Raw genomic sequence first — 23,893 nt, 5'->3', positions numbered from 1 at the left:
ACGGGCATGTTTGGAATGGAATCCTTCACGAAGTGCGTCTCCTGCAAGAAAACCACGTCACCCCTAAGGTGGCGTAGTTCCTGCCAAAGACGACCCCTTTTTTGTGGTGAACATAAACCTCTCACGTTAAATGATATCACCTTTATTGGGGTTGCCATATCTGATAATACTATTGCCCAATATAGTCATCCAGTAGCTAGAGTGTCTCTTTGCTCCCAGCAGGTGTCCCCGGGGGGGTGAAAAAAAAAAGGGAAGAATTCCAAAAAGAGAAGTAACCCCCCCCCCAGACCATCCCTCCCTCCCCATTCCCCCCCCCTCCCACCCACTCTCCTCCACCCCAATATTCCACTTTAGGGAATATGTACTAAACAATAAAGAACTCTGAGAGGGGGTGTCTCCCCCCCCTAGACCTCTCCACCTTCCTGCTACACCGCAGGATATCAAGTCCCTTATATCAGACCTGGCCTACTGGGCGACCCATACCCATGCTCCCACGCATTAGTACATATCCCTCCCCCCATCATAATATATTCCCCTTTATTTATAACTGCATCCGGCTATTTGTCCCCTCTATAGAGACCTTCCCTAATATCCCTCTTACTCATATACACTATGCGGGATAACCCCCCTTTTTTCCCCTATAAATGCGGGGAAAAAGGGGGAGAAGGAGCAGGGAAGAAAGGAGGAGAGGAAGATAAAAAAAAAAAAAAAAACACCCACCTATTCATATGTTATTCACCTTAACAAACACCTCCATTCTGAAAATAATATCATATTCCCACCCCGTCCCCTCCCTCCATTGCTTATCCTCTTAAACACCAAATTTCATGTCTTTTTAAACACTGGGGGGACGCAGGGTATTTTATCCTCCATCTTTACAACTCTCTCCTAGTGTTAGATTAGGTTATTAAAAAAAATATATATATATGTATACTTCTATATGGGGTCCACCAGATCTCTGTTGTTGTATATGCAATAGGTATATCATGAGGTCACACATGTTCCAAAGGATGTATCCATGAGTCCATGTACCCACCCGTATAAACAGAATTCCCTGTTTGCACAACTGACTATGAAAAAAAAAAAATGATATATATATATATATATACACATACACATATACATAGGTGTGCCAGAATGCACCCAATCACAGAAGTACATATGAATAAATGAATAAGTGCTGTCTATCACCAACCGTATGTAAGGAATGTGTGCTCACATACATATACATATCTCCTGTGCATATTTTTATATGAGATCCACCAGATCTATGTTGTTGTATATGCAATAGGTATATCATGAAATCACATACACTCCAAAGGGTGTATACGTGAGCCCATGTACACACACATACATAAACAAACACAATCCCTGTTTGCACACTTAACTGTGAACGTAGACCCCAAATACAAGTAAACAGTTAAATATATTAAAAAAAAAAAAATACCCAAAATTAAAGAAATTGATCCTCAAACCATTCCCTTTCCTATTCCCCTCCCCCCTCTATCTCAATTTCCCCACAAAGTGAACCCCATCACGTCTATCATATTTCCTTATGTCCCTTTGATTGATTTCTACATTGGGATCTATTGGGCATTTGTTGCCATTGGGCAGGGCGTTGTAGGGGGTTCATAAAATTATTCCTCCTCCAATCCACAAAGTCACTTGGGGGTAAATCTTAAGTCTTTACAAACACTTGCAAATCATCCTTAGTGTGCAGAGTTGCTGTCTTGCCATTTCGAGAGGCCGTGAGGCTAAACGGAAACCCCTATCGATAGTTAGTTTCTACTGCGCATAGAGCCTCTAACAGAGGTTTAACAGTTCGTCGTTGCATTAAGTTCCTACGTGATAAGTCAGGGTACAGAGATACATGTACTCCGTCCAAAATAATTTCAGATTTGCTTCCAGTTATTTTCATAATTGATTCCTTAACAGTATATTTATGTAATTTGCATATGGTATTTCTTGGCTTCTCAGAATTTGGGGTTACATTAGGGGGGACACGGTGAACCCTATCCACCTCAATGTTCTCTGGTGATGAGTCCCCCATTATCTGGCGGAATAGTCTTTGAACAGTTGGGAGCAATTCAAGTGACTGAATCGTTTCAGGTAATCCTTTTATTCGAATATTTTGTCTACGATCTCTATTTTCATAAACGTCCAACTGGTCCCTGTAGAAATTCAGGGCTTCCTCGTGTTGTTTTTCAGTGTCTTGAATGTTTGCTACTGCTTGTACCACTGCTTCATGACTATTTTTTAGTGATTCTACCCTGTGAAAAATTGCACGTGTATCCTCACTGAGGTTTTCCACTGCTTGTTGACACGACTGTTCCACCGCTGATATCAGTTCCTGGATATCTGATTTAGTGGGAAGGGCTCTTAAAAGCTCTCTAATGTCCAGCTCCAGACCCTCTAGACCCCCACCTGTCCCTACAGATAGTTTATCTCCATATTGTATTGGGACAAAGCTAGGGGTTTTGGTCTGTGCTACTGATCCCTCTCCAGGGGAGCCTGGTCCATCCACATTCTTTCCCATACCAGCCCCCACACTTCTTTCCTCCGACCCTGGGGGAGTCCTATCCTTTGTGGATACTTCCTCACTGAGGTTAAATATTGTCCTGTCTCCCCCGTTCCTACTAACCACTTGGGTCTTTAATGCAATTTGCTCTTGTACCTGGGAGTCCTGCTGCACTTTAGTTGGGCCATCTCTCCTTTTCTCTGTTCCAGAGTCTGCTTTCATCGGAGTTTCTCCATATCCCAGACCGCTCCGGCTGGGGGATTGTAGAGCTGTCTCTATCCCTGGGGATCCGCGCTTTTTACTGTGCTGCCATCTCTGTAAGCCGTCCTTCCCCTTCCCAGCCTTGGAGATCTTTGCTCTGTGGTTTGCAAACCGCGACCCGGTGTCATTATTCTCTGATCCGTTTTCCTCCGATCTCGCCCGCTCACTGAGCAGCTTCCGCCGTACGTGGAGAGAGGTATGATCTTATTCCTTCATCTTGTTGTGCTGCCTGCTTGCGTGTTGGCATGTCTCTGCTAAGCTCAGTAGGCTGAAGGGCTGGAAGGTTCTCAATCAGCCTCACTCACAGCCGTTGCAGATTAGCTCATAGCCCGGGGAGGTCTAGAGTGGAGGGCGTTACTCAGCACATCCACTCACACAGGTGTCTGCTGAGTGGAACCTTCCCTTCTGAGGGTTATATAAGCCAATAGTTATTCCTCCCCATGGGTCTCCCCTTCAGCCAAAGCATTAAGATAATCACATAACATAGGAATCAAAAATTTTTGAAAACTCTTGTAATACAAGATAGAATACCCATCAGGGCCGGGGCTCTTTCCTAGGGCCATACTTTTTATTGCTCTCCTAACTTCTTCTGAGGTGATTGGGGCTTCGAGTTGTTCAAGTTCCTCCTTGAGCAACATGGGGAGGTCAAGATCTCTCAAATACTTGTAAATTTCTCCCTCCCTACCTTCCTCTCTCTGATTCAGGTTGTATAGTGAACTGTAATATTTGTGGAACACTTCAGCTATTTCAGGGGAAGAATGAACCATCTCTCCCTGTTCATTCTTAATTTTAGGGATAAAGGAGCAATTTTTTTTCCCTTATTACTCTAGCCAGCCACTTCCCAGATTTATTTCCCCATTGATATCTCTCCTTTTTTACCATGTGGAATGCGCATTTTTTCTCTTGTTCCAAGAGGTCCGATAATTGCACCCTCTTTGTTATTAATTCCTGTCTCTCTGAGATGCCTTGGGGTCTTGTCATTTGTTCTAGGTCCTGTACCTCTCTATAGAGAGTGTGGAGTTTCTCTCCCCTTTCTTTCTTTCTCCCTGCCCCGCCCCTATCAATATCCCCCTTATGACCGCCTTATGCGCTTCCCACAGGGCTGAACGGGAGATTTCTGACGTGTCATTTACTTCAAAAAAAATTTCAAGTCCCTGCTCAATCATCTTAATTATCCCCGGGTCCTGAATGAGAGAGTTGTTTAGTCTCCAGTTCCTTCCCGTCCTGATATTTGAGATTTCTAATTTAGCCACTACTGGGGAATGATCAGATAAGGTAATAGCTTTAATCTCCACGATTTTAAGAGACGATAATAATTGATGCTCTATAAAGATATTGTCAATCCTTGAGAATGACCCATGGACTGGAGAATAAAAATATAGTCCCTGTTTCCTGGGTGTCTGATCCTCCATGTATCTACCAACTGCTGTTCCAGTAGTGATTTTTTTTATTGCCTTCTTTCTTTTAGCTGTAAAACGAGAAGGGCACCCTGTTGTGTCGATCTGCGGGTCTATACTCAGATTTAGAAAGGGAAGACACCCCTAGGAGAAAAGAAAAATAACTGCACACCCGGGTAATGTCAAAGAAAAGGGGTATGGGGTTTTCTAGGCAGCAAAAAGGTTGAGAAAATACTGCATGAAGTTGGGTTAATATTATTTTATTATGACAAAGTATCAAAAATTATTTTGGACAGAAACGGTCAAACAAAACATGAGCTGTGGTACAAAAGATAAAAACAACAACATCACTAATATAGCAGTACACAATGATACACAGTGCTCAAACACTTAGATTAGAGATGGTATATGGAATCTGACGCGTTTCAACCCCACCGGGTCTTCTTCAGAGGATTTTGTGAGCTGTAGAAATGTTTACATGTGTTGGAATTCATAATTATAATCATAACCATAATAATAAAGTAAAAAGAACAATAATAGACATTTTTATATATAGTTACCAATCACATTGTGTTAAGCGATGTCTCAAGAGCCTCTAAAGAGAGACCCCTTGCTTGATCCAAGAATCCCCGCTCGGCCAGGTTAATCCACAGAGGGGGGGAGACCAACTGCTCATACATGTCCCAGTGGCCTGGGAGGGGCGCGGAGGTGGATGAACAGCACCTGCATTTGGGGCATCAAATCACAATGCTTTGGGTATGTTCTATTTGACGCTGGTAGGAAAATTTTATGCTTCCAATAATCAATATTGTGAATAGTGACTGGAGGGCTAAAAAGGACGGCTAGAAATATTTATATATATATATATATATATATATATATATATATATATATATATAGTTACATATAGTTACATAGTAGGTGAGGTTGAAAAAAGACACAAGTCCATCAAGTCCAACCTATGTGTGTGATTATGTGTCAGTATTGCATTGTATATCCCTGTATGTTGTGGTCATTCAGGTGCTTATCTAATAGTTTCTTGAAGCTATCAATGCTCCCCGCTGAGACCACCGCCTGTGGAAGGGAATTCCACATCCTTGCCGCTCTTACAGTAAAGAACCCTCTACGTAGTTTAAGATTAAACCTCTTTTCTTCTAATTTTAATGAGTGGCCACGAGTCTTGGTAAACTCTCTTCTGCGAAAAAGTTTTATCCCTATTGAGGGGTCACAATTCCGGTATTTGTAAATTGAAATCATATCCCCTCTCAAGCGTCTCTTCTCCAGAGAGAATAAGTTCAGTGCTCGCAACCTTTCCTCATAACTAATATCCTCCAGACCCTTTATTAGCTTTGTTGCCCTTCTTTGTACTCGCTCCATTTCCAGTACATCCTTCCTGAGGACTGGTGCCCAGAACTGGACCGCATACTCTAGGTGCGGCCGGACCAGAGTCTTGTAGAGCGGGAGAATTATCGTTTTATCTCTGGAGTTGATCCCCCTTTTAATGCATGCCAATATTCTGTTTGCTTTGTTAGCAGCAGCTTGGCATTACCTGCCATTGCTGAGCCTATCATCTACTAGGACCTCCAGGTCCTTTTCCATCCTAGATTCCCCCAGAGGTTCTCCCCCCAGTGTATAGATTGCATTCATATTTTTGCCACCCAAATGCATTATTTTACATTTTTCTACATTGAACCTCATTTGCCATGTAGTCGCCCACCCCATTAATTTGTTCAGGTCTTTTTGCAAGGTTTCCACGTCCTGCGGAGAAGTTATTGCCCTGCTTAGCTTAGTATCGTCTGCAAATACAGAGATTGAACTGTTTATCCCATCCTCCAGATCGTTTATGAACAAATTAAATAGGATTGGTCCCAGCACAGAACCTTGGGGAACCCCACTACCCACCCCTGACTTCTGAGTACTCCCCATTTATCACCACCCTCTGAACTCACCCTTGTAGCCAGTTTTCAATCCATGTACTCACCCTATGGTCCATGCCAACAGACCTTATTTTGTACAGTAAACGTTTATGGGGAACTGTGTCAAATGCCTTTGCAAAATCCAGATACACCACGTCTACAGGCCTTCCTTTATCTAGATGGCAACTCACCTCCTCATAGAAGGTTAATAGATTGGTTTGGCAAGAACGATTCTTCATGAATCCATGCTGATTACTGCTAATGATATCGTTCGTATTACTAAAATCCTGTATATAGTCCCTTATCATCCCCTCCAAGAGTTTACATACTATCGATGTTAGGCTAACTGGTCTGTAATTCCCAGGGATGTATTTTGGGCCCTTTTTAAATATAGGTGCTACATTGGCTTTTCTCCAATCAGCTGGTACCATTCCAGTCAGTAGACTATCTGTAAAAATTAGGAACAACGGTCTGGCAATCACTTGACTGAGTTCCCTAAGTACCCTCGGATGCAAGCCATCTGGTCCCGGTGATTTATTAATGTTAAGTTTCTCAAGTCTAATTTTAATTCCGTCCTCTGTTAACCATGGAGGTGCTTCCTGTGTTGTGTCATGAGGATAAACACTGCAGTTTTGGTTACTGAAGCCCCCCGATTCACTCGTGAAGACTGAGGAGAAGAATAAATTCAATACCTTCGCCATCTCCCCATCCTTTGTAACCAGATGTCCTTCCTCATTCTTTATGGGGCCAATATGGTCTGTCCTCCCTTTTTTACTGTTTACATACTTAAAGAATTTCTTGGGATTTTTTTTGCTCTCCTCCGCTATGTGTCTTTCATGTTCTATCTTAGCTGTCCTAATTGCACCTTTACATATCCTGTTGCATTCTTTATAAAGTCTGAATGCTGAGGATGATCCCTCAACCTTGTATTTTTTGAAGGCCTTCTCCTTTGCTTTTATATGCATTTTTACATTGGAGTTAAGCCATTCAGGACTTTTGTTCGCTCTTTTAAATTTATTACCCAATGGGATACATTGGCTAATGCCCTTATTTAATATGCTCTTAAAGCAAACCCATCTCTCCTCCGTATTCTTTGTTTCTAATATTTTATCCCAGTTTATGCCTTTTAGCAAGGTTTGTAGTTTAGGGAAGTTGGCTCTTTTGAAATTCAGTGTCTTTGTATTCCCTTTATGTTTCCTATTTGTGTGATTTATACTGAAACTAATTGACCTGTGATCGCTGTTACCTAAATTGCCCCGCATTTCCACATCCGTGATCAGGTCTGTATTGTTGGTAATCAGTAGATCCAGTAATGTTTTATTTCTAGTTGGTGCGTCTACCATCTGACCCATAAAATTGTCCTGCAAGACATTAAGGAACTGGCGAGCCTTAAATGAATGCGCGGTTCCCTCCGCCCAATCTATGTCTGGATAATTAAAATCCCCCATTATGATAACACTTCCCATCCTTGCTGCTACTCCAATTTGTGATAGGAGATCCGTCTCCACTTCCTCCCTCAGGTTTGGGGGCCTATAGCATACTCCCAGTATTATTTTCCCCTTAGCTTTATCCCTTTGGAGCTCTACCCATAAGGATTCCACCTCCTCTCTAGCTCCCTCAGTGATGTCATCTCTCACATTCACTTGTACATTATTCTTGATATATAGGCATACCCCTCCCCCTTTTTTACCCTCTCTATCCTTGCGGTATAGGGTATACCCTTGAATGTTTGCCAGCCAATCATGAGAGCTGTTGAACCAGGTCTCTGAAATTCCCACAAAATCCAAATCCTCCTCGTACAACAGTATCTCTAGTTCACCCATCTTGTCCGCCATGCTCCTGGCATTGGTGAACATGCCACATAGTTTAGACCGGTCGCATATTGTCTTCGTATTGGGTGTTTCGAGATTGCAACTAGGACTTGCTACTATACTCACCTTGTGTTTTTGTGCTTTGGTTAACCTACCACTAATGCCCCCAATACTACCCTCTGGAATATCTTCCACGCTGGCTATCTCTGCCTCTGGACCCTCCCCCCCATCGCCTAGTTTAAAAACCCCTCTAACTTTTTGGCCATCTTCCTTCCCAGCAGATCTGCACCCTCCTCATTTAGGTGCAGTCCGTCCCTTCTATAGTACCGGTTACCAACTGAGAAGTCGGCCCAGTCCTCCATCTTTAATATATCTTTAATATATATTTTTTAATATATATTTTTCTCTCAATCCTGCAACATGTGGTTATGGAGAATAAATGTATCGGAGTGCAAATGGAAAACCAAGGACTATGAATATAACTAGAAAATGCATGTTAAGTGGTTATATTATCGAACATCGCTAGTATGTTGGAAGAAAATGGTAGGGAGAATGAGAAGGAAGGAGGAAAGAATGAAGGAAGGACATGGTGTGGAATGACTGTGAGGAAGGGAAGGGAAGGAAAAAAAAGGGGGGGAGGAGAGAGAAAGGGGGGGGGGAGGGGAAGGGGAAGACAAAGAAAGGGGGAAGGAGGGGGAGGGAAAAGAAGGGGGAATGGAAGGAGGGGAATGGGGATGAGAGGAACTAGGGGGATAGGCCGAGGAAAGATATGGGAACAATGAAATGTGAAAAATGAAAAAACATAAAAAACTGTGAGGAAGTGAAAAATATGTACAGTGAGAATTGAAACTGTGTGTGTGTGGGAGTGCTATACGGGTGAATGGGATGTGAGAAGGCAGGACAAACCAAGCAACAATTGTTGTGAACACAAAACGAAACCAAAAACCAAAGGCCAAACAAGGAAAGCGGGAGGTGGTGTATGTGATAGGGTGTATGTGTAGTGCAAACAAAAGTGGACTAAAATGAGACTGTTACCTTATGTGTTCAAGGGGAATTGTTCCAGCAATAGGAGGAAAAGTTATCACACTGTTGATGTTCTAGCTGATTATATGAACGGTATGGGCAGATCTATAGTATCAAAAAATGTGTCAATGAATGAATTGAATCATATATAATGATGAATTATGAGGGGGCATCCATAGCGCAAGCCATGCACCATGAGATCCAACCCATAAAGATATGAGTGTATTATTACCTGTCCTCGGTCTCCGTACAGATGTAAGGCCGTCCTAGTGGAGCGTTGGGAATCGAAGCAAGATCCCCAAAATGTTCCATCCCCATATATAGGGAACTCACCATTGGTTGATTACCTCAATACTATGCAGGTGCTTGAGGTCCGTCCCCCGTCTTTCCTCCCTGGCAGGGATAGTGCCGCATGGGCGGCACTCCACATGTGGCTCCCCCGGCATTCCGGAAGCCGGGAGTCCCGGCGCCGCCGTCACTTCCGCCGCAATAGCGTAACGGCGTGACATCACGTGCATGCGCGACGGCTCATGCATGAGCGACGGCTCGCGCATGCACGGCCATGGACATGCATTCACAAGTGGTCTGGAACGCCGCTGACAGGAAATAGTTACACCCTGGGTGGTACCACCACCTTGTGGGTGTATAGGGAAGCACAGGGCCCTTGTGCCTCCTTACCCTGCCAGGAAGACACGCTGTGGCAAAAGGCTCCACACCCGATGGACCAGCGGACCGGAGGTCAAGGGTCAAGCCTAACAGGGGGAAAAAAGAGGAAAGAAAACAAAGACCAAAAATACATAAAACATCAATACCGCTACATTGTACATTGATACCTAATGCATAGACATTTATCAATTACAAAAGTTCATTCATGAGTATAATTCTGATGGGAGCTGTTGAGGTGCAACAAGGCATCCACACATTATCTTCACCAAGGATAATTGAATGTATATCACAGTTGGTATTCAGAGTAGATTAGTATTGTAGGAAACGAACATATGCTACATTAATTTGTGTCGTCCCGATTGTCTACTTGAAGAAAAATATATAGAGACATCCAAAAAGGTGATAAAAGAGGGGATATTTTATAAGGAGATTATCTTATAAAATTATCTTATAAAAAGAATATCTTATAGAAAAAGGGGCAAGAGCATATAAGAGATCAGAAAAGCAAAGAATAAAATATTAATTGCGATGGCAGGTGTAGGCATAGGCGATGGTCCCCAGTCTTAAAGATGTAAAAATGTAAATGCTATTTTTAATGCGTTTTGCCTGAGGAAAATCCTCTTAAGAAAGGGGCGAACGAGATAAATGTGTTAAGGCCGGGAGGTGACATGGCCTGTAACTGAAAGATCCATTTCTGTTTCTTCTGTAACAGGGCCTTGTTCCAGTCGCCTCCTCTGTCTGGTATATGCATTAAAAGTGCTGTAAAGGTAACTTTGGGTACTGTGTAACCATGTGCAAAGACGGCATGTCTCCCAACAGGGAGGTATCGATTGCCGATTTGCACGCTGTACATGTGTTTAGATATACGTCTCCAAAATTCTTGCTTGGTTTTGCCTATGTAATAGGCACCACACTCACACTCCATGAGATATACCACACCGCGGGTCTGGCAATTCACGAAGTGTGAGGGCTTGAAAGTTTCTCCATTAGGAAGACAAAAAGTCTTTTCTTTTCTTATTGGTGGGCAGTGCGAACAGTGCCCACATGGGAAAGAACCGGCAATCGAGCACTGTTTAGATCTTTTTTGAGATAAGCACCTGAACGACCACAACATACAGGGATATACAATGTAATACTGACACATAATCACACACATAGGTTGGACTTGATGGACTTGTGTCTTTTTTCAACCTCACCTACTATGTAACTATGTAACTAATACAGCCCACTTCCTGTTTCCTGTATGGGAAAAAAGCCTGGGCTTATGACATCATGCACAGCTGTCTCTCTCACTATTGTGAGAGTTTGCCAGGAAGGGAGGGAGGTGAGTCATAAGAGGACCAATGAGAGCTGCAGAGCTGGAAGTGTGCCTCTGTGTTTCTGTGTAAATCCAGGAAGTGAACAGGCAGCAGCTTCAGCGGCCCACAGTTAAAATGGTTGCAGCCAGACTCAGGGAGATTTCTGCAGCATATTTGGCAAGTACAGAATCACAGTATATATAAAATATTATGCAAAGTGGTTGGAGGGAAGCTTCAGAATGGCAAAGATGCTTTTATTACAAATTATGGGTGCAGACTGCAGTTCCTCTTTAAGTTGTGGGAGGGTATGGATTATGTTAAAGTGGAGTTCCACCAGTTTTTTTCCGTTATTAAAAGTCAGCAGCTACAAAAAGCATTGCTGCTGACTTTTATTAAACAGACACTCACCTGTCCCACGGTCCAGCGTTGCGGCCGCCCAGAGCCTTGCTCCTTTCCCCCTCATCTCCACAGCGCCGTCATAGCAACTGTGGGCACCCAGCCGTATCAGCTTACGTCTTCACAGCCGGGCACGCACTGCGCATGTACAAGTCGTGCTGCGCTCTGCTATTGGCCAGCCAATCTTCTGGGACATGTGTTGTGTCCCAGAAGATTGCTGGCAGGGAGGGGCCGCCTATGGCGAGAGAAGGAGTCACCTAGGGGGCCAAAAAGAGTAAGGAAGAAGTGGGACAGGAAGTCCTACTAAAAAGAAGGTACACACTCCCCCCGCCCTAGGGTTGCCACCTGTCCGGGATTCACCCAGACAGTACGAGTTTTGAAACATGTGTCCGGGTCTCTGCCCGCCTGAGACCCGGGCACATTATTCAGACCCGCCGGTGGCTCCCTGTGCAGCGTGCAGAGGCGTCTCTCTAATTAGGCGATCACCTTAGGCGGCCTCGCACTCCCAGGGGCCTCGCGGCCGCCTAATTTGCCTGACTGTGCGGGAGTGGGACGGAATGTCCCCCAGTCAGTGTCCCCAGGGCCGTCTCTCTGACCGCTACTACTTTTACCCCTACCAGGGGCGGACTGTTCACTTCAGCACAGCACTGCTGGAAGTGATGTACCAGGGTCAGTGGGTGGATCCATGTTCTGCCCTCCCCCGACTCATCCTCTTCTGCCGGGATCTGCGGATCTCCTGCCATGTGCAGAGTCCGGATAATGCCAGCAGCGGCCGAGCAGCTCTCACTCTGCTCCACTCAACTCTGCTCTCACTCTGCCACTGCCAAACCAGGCACCTGGCGATCATTGTGGAGACTGTCTGCCACCGGAGCTTCAAGGTACAGAATGATGTCATCCCCCTGCACCCGTCTGCCAGCTTCACACCCCCTGTCATCTTCATCCCCCTGCACCCGCCTGCCAGCTTCCCACCACCCCACCCCCTGTCATCTTCATGCCTCTGCCAGCTTCCCCCCACCCCACCCTCTGTCATCTTCATCCCCCTGCACCCGTCTGCCAGCTTCCCACCACCCCACCCCCTGTCATCTTCACCCTCCTGCACCTGTCTGCCAGCTTCCTACCCCACCCCCTGTCATCTTCACCCCCCTGCCAGCTTCCCACCACCCCACCCCCCATCATCTTCCTCCCCCTGCACCCGTCTGCCAGCTTCCCACCACCCCACCCCCTGTCATCTTCACCCTCCTGCACCTGTATGCCAGCTTCCTACCCCACCCCCTGTCATCTTCACCCCCCTGCCAGCTTCCCACCACCCTACCCCCTGTCATCTTCACCCCCCTGCCAGCTTCCCACCACCCTACCCCCTGTCATCTTCACCCCCCTGCCAGCTTCCCACCACCCTACCCCCTGTCATCTTCATCCCCCTGCCAGCTTCCCACCACCCTACCCCCTGTCATCTTCATCCCCCTGCACCCATCTGCCAGCTTCCCACCACCCCATCCCCTGTCATCTTCATCCCCCTGCAGCCGTAATTGTAATTGGTAATTGTAAGAGTAATTGGTTATAGAAAATTCTAGAAACTGTAAATTCATAGTTTATAGGAGTTCATAGGAGAGGCCTCCCCCCCCCCCCCCCATACAACATGCATACATACAGCTCTAACTCCCCCCCCCCCATACAATATGCATACACAGAGTCCTCACCACAACCCCCCCCCCCCCCATACAATACGCATACATACTTAGGCTCATGTATCATGCACAACTTAACTATCCTCAGCCAATGCGTTACAGGAGGACTCCTCTCTCCCCCCCATACTATACCAGGAGACCTCCCCCCCACCCCCCAAAATTACACTGGGAGGCTCCCCACCAAACATTACACACTACATATACACTATATTGCACATTACACACACCTGCACTATATACAATATATTGCACATTACACACACCTGCACTATATACACTATATTGCACATTACACACACCTGCACCACATACACTATATTGTACATCACACACAGCTGCACTATATACACTATATTGCACATTACACACACCTGCACTATATACAATATATTGCACATTACACACACCTGCACTATATACACTATATTCCACATTACACACACCTGCACTACATACACTATATTTCACATTAGACACACCTATACTATATACACTATATTCCACATTACACACACCTGCACTATATACACTATATTTTACATTAGATACACCTATACTATATACACTATATTGCACATTACACACACCTGCACTGTATACACTATATTCTACATCACACACAGCTGCACTATATACACTATATTGTACATCACACACACCTGCACTATATACACTATATTGCACATTACACACACCTATACTATATACACTATATTGTACATCACACACACCTGCACTATATACACTATATTGCACATTACACACACCTGCACTATATACACTATATTGTACATTACACACTCCTGCACTATGTACACTATATTGCACATTACACACACCTGCACTATATACACTATATTGTACATTACACACTCCTGCACTATGTACACTATATTGCACATTACACACACCTGCACTATATACACTATATTGTACATTACACACTCCTGCATATATGTACACTATATTGCACATTACACACACCTGCACTATATACACTATATTGTACATTACACACTCCTGCACTATATACACTATATTGTACATTACACACTCCTGCACTATGTACACTATATCGCACATTACACACACCTATACTATATACACTATATTGTACATCACACACTCCTGCACTATGTACACTATATTGCACATTACACACACCTGCACTATATACAATCGGCTACACCCACTGTTCACTGCTGCGCGTACCACATTACTGCTCCCCTAGGGCACACAGAGGTGTCCCAGGTATTTTACAATCTCATAGTGTATGCTACAAAAAAAATGGCAAGCCCTGCTGAAGTGTTCAGGTTTGGCTCGAAGAAAAGGTGGCAACCTTACCACCCCCCCCAAAAAAATGACATGCCAAATGTGTCATGTCAAGGGGTGAGGAGTGCTTAAAGTGGATGTAAACGCAATGTCATCCTTTCTAAACTACTGCCATAGGGGTTATCTATAAGGATATACATGCCTCCTGCATGTATCTTTACCTGTCAAATGTCTCCCCTCTGTCTGTTATGAGAACCCAAAAACTGCAGATTCTGTGGGTGGGTCTGTTGTCTGGAGCTCGGTGGGTGGAGTTGTGATGTCAATAGAGTCCCCGCCCATCTCTACACTCCCCTTGCCAATATTCATTTTCTCCTGTGTATTTCTTACACTGAACTTTTGCTATGATCTCTAACATCCAGTGAAAAGGCAGGAAAGTAACCACATGACTTCAGCATGCCAAATCATGCTGAGGTGTGGAATAGCCAATCCTTGCAATGCTGCTGAGTGGGGGTGGGAATTAAAAAATACTGCATGTCTTAGGCTGGTGCACGAGATGTGCATACTTACCAACTGTCCCGGATTTCCCGGGACATTCCCGGGATTTGGACTCTTTCCCGAGTTTATTGTTTCCCAGGGAAATGTCCCGAGAAATCAGTTTTTTTTCGAATTTTCGCCGACGCCGCTAGAGGTCCGCGGCCGGCAGAGACATTGTCTCCGCCGGCCTCCATTTTTAAGGAGACCAGGAACGGCTGGGTGGCTAGACAAAGCTCCTGCGTCGCCGCCCACCCTGCGCCCCGCTCCGCCTCGCCCTGCCTACCCCCCTCGCCCCGCTGCCAGTCTGTTATGGAAAGGTAAGGGGGATACCACTGGGGACACCTGATGTTAGGGGGGGCACCGCTGGGGACACCTGATTTTAGGGGGGGCACCGCTGGGGACACCTGATTTTAGGGGGGGCACCACTGGGGACACCTGATGTTAGGGGGTGGGGCACCGCTGGGGACATCTGATGTAAGGGAGGGGCTCCGCTGGGGACACCTGATGTAAGGGGGCTCCGCTGGGGACATCTGATGCAAGGATGGACTCTGTTGGGACACATGATGCAAGGACGGACTCTGCTGGGGGCACCTGATGCAAGGATGGACGGCTGGTGGCAGGCGACGTGGCAGGTGACACGCTCAGGGATCCCACTGATTCGGCATTATGGTGAGTTGAATGATTTCATTTTATATTACAATGTGATAATAGAAATAATGCACTTCAATCATCCTGACACCATAACAACCATGATGCTGGGATGATTGAAGCGCTAACACCAGGTGTTTGGAGTATCTTTAGCTGCTGGTTGTTAAACTTTCTAGAATACACATATTTCCATTGTTGTGTAGGATCTGGGCCTGCTGTCCCTCCATCCCTCTCCCCCCCTTTCCCTCTCCATCCCTCATTCATCTCAGACTCTAACCACACCCCCTTTGAGCCATGCCCACTTAAAACACGCCCACTATTTTGCGTAAACCACACCCATATTCGCCGCAATTCGCTTAGCGCGCCACATTTGTACTTTCCCCCTGTGCCACGCCTACAAACGCATGCCCCGCCCCCTAATTATAACTCCGCCTACAGCCAAAAAAGTGTCCCTAAAAATGTTTTTTCAATGTTGGCAACTATGGATATGTAAATTACCTGTCACTCACAGCAAGGGGGAGGATTTGACAAAGTTTTTCTCTGTTTGTCAAGTTTTATCTCACTGAACAATAAAAGAGGATTGCTCAGAGCTATGTGGCAAGACTGGGCTCAAATGATAGGAAATCTTATACTCTACATCATGACATAAAAAAAAAAAAAAAAAAATTTGGGTTTTCATCCACTTTAAAGCGGAAGTTCCACTTTTGGGTGGAACTCGGCTTTAAAGCGGGGTTCCACCCAAATTTTGAACAATATCTGTATGTATTCTCTTCTTTGCCTAGATGCTGACATGCCATTTAAAAAAATTTAAATCGCCGTAATTACCTTTTATTTTTCTATTCTTCTTTGCACTTCCTGGTTCTCCTCCCGTGGGAGTAGGCGTGTTTCTAGCCTCTCCCAGACTCCTGGGAGCTAGTCTCAGGCTTCCCAGGATGCCACTGAGCATGTGCTGGGAGCACAGCATTCACCACATCCAGGAAATAAATGCTTGTGGGCTTCAAATGCCCACAATGAAGATGGAAACCGCCTGCAGTGAATAATATAAGTTATTCTTTCCGACGAAATCTGACACAGGCGGACATATTACACACAATATGTGAGTATGTAATGCTGAGAAGAAAAGTTTGTGAATGAACTAAAAAAAAAAAAAAAAACGATAGATAGGTGGACCCCCGCTTTAAGTGAATAAGGATATATTTATGTGTCAATTTAAATTATTCATTGCGACATATTAGCTTTGACTGGGTCATCTCACTTTTAACCACTAGATGGCCTCATTAGTCTTCAATGCTAAATACAATAATAAAAATCTACGTTGTAACTTGGGCAATCCTTTGTAGAACAGAAAGGAGGGCACGAGTCGTGTGAATCAAGATAAGGCTCTTGTCACCGACCGTACAGTATAAGATAACTCGTACAAAACCTCATTTAGAAGCCATAACCACTTTGGAACGCATTACTACCGGGTGCTATCGCGCAAGGGCGGAAGTGGGCGGGGCTCCGTGTCGTAACAGAAGAGCGACAACTGCGCAGACATCTTGGAAACGACTCGACAACGGTGAGTAATGCTTGTAGTTCGGTGAAATGTTCCTAGGTTGTGTTGGCTTTGTTTCCTATAAAGGTTTGCTCGTATTTCTCAGAGGGACGTCTGGTCTGAAACTGGCAGTGCTATGGCTGGTCAGGTTGAGTGTTACAAGTGTGGAGGGGGAAAGATTCAGGGAGCTGCGTTAGGAAATAAAGAGAAGATGTACGAGGAACCATTGTGTGTATTTGGCCCGCATAGAACAGCAGTTGTCTGAAATAAACATCAGCTCTCCATTGTAGACCACAAGATCTAGCCAGATAAGAGTTTCCAAACCTGAGACCGAAATCCGATTTTCCTGCAACCATGGCAGAAATATTCAGGGATAAGGGACGCCATACTGTGTGTGTTGAAAATGAGTTTGTCCCCCACTGAGGTCTGTACAGAGCTGAGATCTCTCCTACAAAGATGAACTCCAGGAATTCAGACACTTTCTAAAATGTTCTAGACTACTATGGGTGAAGTCCAACCCTTTAACCACTTGAAGACCAGGCTTTTTCTGGCATTTTTTTGTTTAACCACTTCAATATCAGGCACTTATACACCTTCCTGCCCAGACCAATTTTCAGCTTTCAGTGCTGTCGCAGTTTGAATGACAATTGCGCGGTCATGCTACACTGTACCCAAACTAAATTTTTATCATTTTGTTCCCACAAATAGAGCTTTCTTTTGATGGTATTTGATCACTTCTGCGGTTTTTATTTTTTGCTAAACAAATTAAAAAAGACCAAAAATTGCTTTTGTTTCTGTTTAAAAAATTTTGTAAATAAGTACGTTTTCTCTTTCACTGATGGGCACTGATGAGGTGGCACTGATGAGCGGGCACTGGTAGGTGGCACTGATATGCGGCACTGATGGGCATTGATAGGCGGCACTCATGGGTGGCACTGATAGGCAGCACTGAAAGGCTGCAAAGATGGGTTCTTATGGGTGGCACTGATAGTGGGCACTGCTGGGCGGCATTGATATGAGGCACTGATATTCATCCCTGGTGGCACTGGCAGTGGTAGGCATTGTGAATGGGCACTGATTGGCAGCTGCCTGGCACAGATTAGTATTTCCCTGGTGGTCCAGTGTGGATGTCCATCCTGGTGGTCCTGGGTGGGATCCGAGGGGGGCTGTGCTGATAAACAATCAGCACAGACCCCCCCCCCCCTGTCAGGAGAGCAGCCGATCGGCTCTCTTCTACTCGCATCTGTCAGACGCGAGTGAGGAAAAGCCGATCACCGGCTCTTCCTATTTACATCGTGATTGGACACGGCTGATCACGTGGTAAAGAGTCTCTGTCAGAGACTCTTTACCTAAATCGGAGTTGCGGTGTGTCACACTCACACACCGCAACAACAATTGCCGCGAGGCACGCCCCCGGGGGCGCGCAGCGGCTTAATATCCTGAGGATGTCATATGAGGCCCAGTCAGGATATTGAAACCACTTTGCAGCCGTTATTTTGCTATATGACAGGCGGCAAGTGGTTAAATCAGTATCTTTTTTTTTTTGCTTGAAAATTACATAGAACCCCCAAATATACAGTGTGTGTTGCACTTTACTGGGAATATGGCTGAGGGTATCAGCCTTATCCCTGGTATCGTGTTTTGCAGCCGGAAGCTAGCTTTCTCATGAAAGTGGTCTGAGCAGCTCATGATCCTCCCCCACCCACCTGTGTTTCTCTGGCTTTTTTTTTTTTTTTAATTATTTTTTTGATCTTTTGCAAAGGTAAAGAGATATGGGGTCTTTTTGACCCCTGATCTCTCCATAAAGAGGACCTGTCATCCTTATCTCTATTACAAGGGATGTTTATATTCCTTGTAATAGGAAAAAAAGAAAATGAATTAAAGTGAAATCTATAATAAAAAAACCCATTTAAAGCGCCCCCACGCAAGTCGCGCACGCATATGTAAACAGTGTTTGCACCACAGATGTGAGGTATCACTGCGTATGTTAGAGAGCAATAACTAAAGTGCTGGACTTCCTCTAACACTAAACACGTAGCCTGTAAAGGTGTTTAAAATGTCAACTATGCAGATTTTTAAGTACCGTAGTTTGGCGCTATTCTACAAGCGTGCGCAATTTTAAAGCATGACATGTTGGGTATCAATTTACTCTGCATATAAAATATATTTTTTCCCCCCAAAAAAAAGTTTCAAAAACCACTGCACAAATACTGTGTGACATAAAAAATTGCAACAATCGCAATTTTATTCCCTAGGATCTCTGTTTAAAAAAAAAAAAAAAAAGATACATACACGTATTGTGGTCGGCAAGTGGTTAACTTTTAAATGTTTTACTGAGTGCCAATAGTACAGCTATTGTTATACGTCTGACGCGGGACCATTGGGTCTTACCGTCTGCAGCCGCTCTGCCCACCCAACCTCTCATTTTGCCCAATCCCAGAGCACCTTGTATTATGTGAAGCCATTCTCAAAATACAAAGCCTTCTATGAATGGACAGCAGAAGGGAGGGGCGAGCAGAGCTGTGGCTGTATGGGAGCATGGTGTGTCTTGTCTCAGAGCGTCTGGAGTTTAGTTTTAGCTGTATTCCTGGAGCTCTGCAAAACTATCAGATATAAGTAAGATATCCATTCATGAGGTGATATGCACCTTGGTGGACTTAGTGATTCTAAAGACTAGGGAAAAAAAGTTGGTTGCCTGCTCTGTGTTATGGTTTTGCACAGAGCAGCCCTGACCCTCTACTTTTTGAGTCGTCCCCCCCCCCCCCCCCACCGCTGGCGGTCCTGGCCCTCCCCTGCCAAGTACACCCAATAGCAGGCCTCTTGCTATGGGGGCTCCCGAGTCCATTCACACAGAGCATGGCTTGGCTCTGCCCCCTGCTCTCTCCTCATTGGCTCACTGGCTGTGATTAACAATAGCAGGAGTCAATGGCTCCCACTGCTGTGGGAGCCAATGACAGAGAGAACCAGGAAAGCTGCTGTTCTCATGCACATCACTGGACTGAAATGGGGCTCAGGTAAGTATAAGGGGAGAGCTGCATCCAGAATGTTGTGTTTTTTTGTTTTTTTTTACCATAATGCATTGAGGTAAAAAACCTTAAGCCTTTAGAACCACTTTAACTTATAGTATACCAGCACATTTTACAAAGTGGCTGGATTTAAGCTGTAACCACTTAACAACTGGCCCATAGCCAAATGAAGGCTACAGGGCGGTTGCTTAACTCTGGGAGGGCGTCCAGGAACGTCCTCCCAGAATTCCGCTCTCGCCTGAGAGCATCCGTGACCGCCGGATCCAGAGGACCCGACGCATCACGAATCTCGGTAAATGGCCGCTAATCACGGCCATTTAACATGTGATCACTCCGTCAAATGATGGAGCGATCACATGTAAACAAACCGGCATCATATCATGACGCTGGTTCCTCTCCTCCCCTCTCTGTACTGATCGGTACACTGTGAGCGGAGAGGGGGAGGGATCGGATGGCAGCAGCGCTGTGGGCTGCATCTGTAGTACCCAAACCGCTGCTCAGTGACAACTGCCATCCATCCATCCTCAGCCATCCCTCAATGCCCTGCACTACTCTGCAATGCCCTGCAATACCCTGCCATACCCCGCAATACTCTGCCATACCCCGCCATGCTCTGCTGGATTGTTCTTACGGGAGGTGAGAGGGGACGTCCCCCCCCTGCCGCCACCCTCCAGTGCTTCTACCGACTTACCGCTACGATCGAAGCCAGGATCATCTTTTTTTTTTTTTTTTTTTTTTTATTTCGGGCTTCCCAGCCTAGAGGTGAGATGTGGGGTCTTATTGACCCCGTATCTCACTGTAAAGAGGACCTGTCATGCCATATTCCTATTACAAGGGATGTTTACATTCCTTGTAATAGGAATAAAAGTGATCAAAAATTTTTTTTGGAAAAAAGCGTCAAACTAAAATAAAGTAAAATGAACAATAAAAAAAATTAAAATTTTTAAAGCGCCCATGTCCCCATGTGCTCGCATGCAGAAGCGAACGCATACGTAAGTCCCGCCCACATATGAAAACGCCGTTCAAACCACACATGTGAGGTATCGCTGCGATCGGTAGAGCGAGAGCAATAATTTTTGCCCTAGACCTCCTCTGTAACTCAAAACATGTAACCAGTAAAAAATTTTAAAGCGTCGCCTATGGGGATTTTTAAGTAGCGAAGTTTGGCGCCATTCCACAAGCATGTGCAATTTTGTAAGGTGACATGTTAGGTATCTATTTACTCGGCATAACTTCATCTTTCACATTATGCAAAAACATTGGGCTAACCTTACTGTTTTTTTTTTTTTTTTTTTTTTAAAGCACAAAACTGTTTTTTTTTTTCCCAAAAAAAAAAACGCGTTCGAAAAATTGCTGCACAAATATCGTGCGAGATAAAAAGTTGCAATGACCGCTATTGTATTCTCTAGGGTCTTTGCTAAAAAAACATATATAATGTTTTGGGGTTCTATGTAATTTTCTAGCAAATAAATGATTTTTATATGTAGGAGAGAAATGTCAGAATTGGCCTGGGTGCTCCAGAACGCCTGAAGGTGCTCCCCTGCATGTTGGGCCTCTGTATGTGGCCACGCTGTGTAAAAGTCTCACACATGTGGTATCGCCATACTCGGGAGTAATAGCTGAATGTGTTTTGGGGTGTAATTTGTGGTATGCATATGCTGTGTGTGAGAAATAACCTGCTAATATGACAATTTTGTGAAAAAAAACCCTTGATTTTGCAAAGAATTGTGGGAAAAAATGACAACTTCAAAAAACTCGCCATGCATCTTTCTAAATGCCTTGGAATGTCTTCTTTCCAAAAAGGGGTCATTTGGGGGTTATTTGTACTTTTCTGGCATGTTAGGGTCTCAGGAAATTAGGCCGTCAGTACTTCAGATGTGATCAATTTTCAGATATTGGCACCATAGCTTTTGAACTCTATAACTTTCACAAAGACCAAATAATATCCACCAATTTGGGTTATTTTTACCAAAGATATGTAGCGGTATAAATTTTGGCCAAAATATATGAAGAAAAATTACTAATTTGCAAAATATTATAACAGAAACGAAGAAAAATGCATTTTTTTTACAGATATTTCGGTCTTTTTTCTTTTATAGCGCAAAAAATAAAGAACCCAGCGGTGATTAAATACCACCAAAAGAAAACTCTATTTGTGTGAAAAAAAGGACAAAAATTTCATATAGATACAGAGTTGCATGACTGAGTAATTGTCATTCAAAATGTGAGAGCACAAAAAGCTGAAAATTGGTCTGGTTATTAAGGGGGTTTAATTGTCAAGTGGTTAAAGTGTAAGTTCACCTTTTAGAAAATCTGTAAGTAAGGTGACTTTACACTGGAGCCCCTGAACCCCCTAACCCCCCCCATGTGAACAAGGCAGACCTCCATTCTGTCAGAGGACGAGAGAGATCTTGTGTTTCTGCTAATCAGGACACCTAACCCTTTGATGTTAACCCCTTCCCTGCCAGTGTCATTTATACAGTGGCTGCATTTTTTTTTAGCATTGATCACTGTATTAGTGTCACTTGGTGTCCAATTTGTCCGCCGTAATGTCGCATTCTCGCAAAAGACCGCTGCCATTACTAGTAAAAATAAAAATGCCAATAAATCTAGTTTGTAGACACGATAACTTTTGCGAAAACCAATTAATATACGCTTATTGGAATTTTACGAAGATTATGTAGAACAATACATATTGGCCTAAGTTGATTCTTGTTGGATGTGTTTTATAGTAGAAAGTAAAAAAAAAAATATTTTTTAAAATTGTCGGTCTTTTTTTGTTTATGGCGCAAAAATTAACAACCGCAGAGGTGATCAAATACCACCAAAAGAAAGCTCTATTTTGTTTGGGTACAGCGTCGCATCACTGCGCAATTGTCAGTTAAAGCAATGCAGTGCCGTATCACAAAAAAATGGCCTGGTTATTAAGGGGGTGAAACCTTCCGGGGCTGAAGTGGTTAAGCACTAGCTGTAAGGGGCAATTTTGAAATTTTTCACATACATATTTAAACCATCATTTATTTTGCTAGAAAATTACTTGGAAACCCCAAGAACTACAGTATGTATTTTCTGAAAGCAGAGGTCCTGGGGCATAAAATGTTTGTTGTAGTTTTTTTTTTATGTCAGACTATATCTGCATAACTGTTTGTTTTATCAAGCACAGATTTTCAGGAAGAAATGCACTTAACCACTTGCCGACCGCGCTATAGCCGAATGACGGCTGCAGCGCGGTTGGATAACTCTGGGAGGGCGTACTATGACGTCCTCCCAGAATCCCACTCTCGCGCGCCCCATGGGGCGCGCACCCGAGAACATCTGTGACCTGGACCCGGCGCGTCACTGATCACAGTAAACGGCTGCTGATAGCGGTTGTTTACCACGTAATTGCTCTGTCAAATGACAAAGTGATCACTTATAAACAAACCGGCATCACGTCCGGTTCCTCTCTCCCCTCCCCGTACCTATTGGTACAGTGCGAGTGGAGAGCGGAGAGATTGGTGGCGCTGTGGGCTGGATGTGTAGTGCCTACAGCGCTGATATGTGCCCATTCCAGCCAGCCATCCATCCATACTCAGCCATCCATACTAGAGGTTGACCGATATGGGCTTTTTTCTGGCCGATGCCGATATTTAGAAATCGCGGTGGCTGATGTCCGATATATGATGCCGATTTTTTTTTTTTGGGGGGCCGATATCTTTGGCCGATTTTTTTTTTTTTTTCCCCCCTTCATCTCATAAAAGCTAACAGTTAGCTCCCTTTCACACTGGGGCGTTTTTCAGGCGCTTTTGGGCTAAAAATAGCACCTGTAAAGTGCCTGCAAAACGGCTCCCCTGCAGTCACTCGGGCTTTCACACTGAGGCGATGCGCTGGCAGGATGTTAAAAAAAGTCCTGCAAGCGGCATCTTTGG

The 23,893-nt window shown here is 44.6% G+C and overlaps 1 protein-coding gene across 3 annotated transcripts in view; it reads left to right on the top strand.

Moving 5' to 3' along the window:
* SART1 (spliceosome associated factor 1, recruiter of U4/U6.U5 tri-snRNP) overlaps window positions 1-23,893 on the top strand; it is a 301,899-nt gene that overhangs the window by 195,056 nt on the left and 82,950 nt on the right. The window contains exon 1 of one of the 3 annotated variants that reach the window (XM_073605183.1): window positions 16,841-16,983. The exons of the other annotated variants lie outside the window; for them this stretch is intronic. The gene's annotated coding sequence lies outside the window, so the exon portion shown is untranslated. Of the gene's footprint in view, window positions 1-16,840; window positions 16,984-23,893 lie in introns of those variants that run through there. 3 annotated transcript variants of the gene reach the window in all.

This window comes from Aquarana catesbeiana, linkage group LG11 (genome assembly GCF_042186555.1).
Source record: "Aquarana catesbeiana isolate 2022-GZ linkage group LG11, ASM4218655v1, whole genome shotgun sequence".
NCBI classification, from domain to species: Eukaryota; Metazoa; Chordata; class Amphibia; order Anura; family Ranidae; genus Aquarana; species Aquarana catesbeiana.
Note: the sequence above shows the minus strand (reverse complement) of the source record. Positions and strands in the feature narration are given on the sequence as shown.